Source organism: Chrysochloris asiatica, unplaced genomic scaffold (genome assembly GCF_000296735.1).
Source record: "Chrysochloris asiatica unplaced genomic scaffold, ChrAsi1.0 scaffold00016, whole genome shotgun sequence".
In the NCBI taxonomy this organism is placed as follows: domain Eukaryota; kingdom Metazoa; phylum Chordata; class Mammalia; order Afrosoricida; family Chrysochloridae; genus Chrysochloris; species Chrysochloris asiatica.
This window is the reverse complement of record NW_006408534.1, coordinates 28,685,505-28,687,336: the sequence shown is the minus strand read 5'-3', so window position 1 is coordinate 28,687,336 and position 1,832 is coordinate 28,685,505.

Here is a 1,832-nt window from a genome sequence, read left to right as displayed (position 1 = left end):
TTAGGAAAATATCACATTTATCTGTGGATTATCAAGAGCTCTGTGTATTAAATTAATACATGTAACTGAATATTAAGATGAAAAACAATGTGCTATTGACTGCCAAGTGGCTAGATCTGTTACACTCGGGCCTATAGGTCCTCGAACCTCTGACCAGTTTTACACGGTCCGCAACAATCCATCTTTTCATACATTTTGCGTTGGGCAATATTTTGCCCATAGAATCCTTCAGTATTACAATTCAAGAATTCAACTTTTTCTTCAGTTTAAGAAATGCTGTGTGTTCTTCCCTTTTGTTTTACTAACTCTAGGTATTTGCACCTTTCATTATAGTACTTTAAGTTGTCTTCTCAAACTTCCCTTTGAAATTTTCTTTTCAGTTCTTTTTTTATTTCCCATTTCTTCCATTTGCTTTAGCACCTCATGTTGGAGGGCAAATTTCAGTGTCTTTTTGATACCCATTTTGGTCTTTTCTTTCTTTCATGTCTTTTTAATGACCTTTTGCTTTCTTTCTGTATGTTGTTATTAATGTCATCCTACACTTATTTTGGTCCTCTTAGTGTCCAATGCATAAAATATATTCATGGTTGGTGTCTAAATTGAGGTGGAATATGTTCAAGGTCATATTTTGGCTCTCATGGACTTGTTATATTTTTCAGCTTCAGCCTGAACTTGCATGTAAGCAGTTGAAGGTCTGTTCCACATTTTGTTCCTGATGTTATTTTGACTGATAATACTGAGCTTTTCTGCCATCTCTTCCCACAATTATAGTCAAGTTGATTCCTGTATATTCCATCTGATGATGTCCAACAGCAACAAACATTGAGAAGTAGTCTGCCTATTATTCCTATTCTGTTGTAATTTGGAAGCTCCACTGAAACCTGTCCACCATGGATGATCCTGCTGGTATTTAAAATACCAGTGGCATAGTTTCTAGCATCATAGTTACATGTAAGCCATAACAGCAGTGGAGAGCATCCATATACTTGTATATATGTAGAGACAGGACACAGCCCTGTGGAAACTCCCTTTCAATTGATTGTCTGCTTATAGTATATCTCATCATTGAGATGATTAATTATATCAGATGTCATCATGGGGCATAACTGCATGAGAGCTTCCAAACCACTGAGAATCATGACCCAGACAAGTTGATACACAACCTTAACCCTCACAGGGCAAAATACCTGGTATTCTGCTTCTGTAAAAATGACACCCAAATGAACCCAATAGGGAAGTTCACACTATCACAAGAGGTCTCTATGAATAGGACTCAATTCCACAGCAGCTAACAAAATAATTATGAATTCTCAATATAGCATTTCCCCCATATAGTGCCATTACAATGCTCAGTCTAATTGTAACAAAGAGAACTAAAGTTGCAAAGTGTGCTGCCTCTCACAATGACTTTTATTTCTAGAGGATGGAAACTCTGCCAAAGAGGAAAATGGAAGTTATCCCAGACTTTTGTGCACATTTTATTTGTATGCAAAAGCAAGCACATCTTCTTTGTTCTTAAGATGAATTTCATTCTAATGGTGCCAATGAATCTTTTAAAATTTCATAATTGCCATTCCTAGCATGCTCTAAACTGAGAGATAACAAAAGAATTAGGGGGCTAGTTCAGCTTGGATTTGGAGATGGATATGCATTTGGAAATGCTTCAAATGCTCTCTGAGTCATCTTAGTCCACTGAGACTTGCAGATGATTTATATTGTGGAGTCAGCAACACCGGCACAGACATTGGTGCTGGGGATGTCAAGATGTTGCAAGTTAGGGCCCCGGAATAGCTTGATTTCTCCTCCCAAATTCCTACTTCTGCATTTGTTAT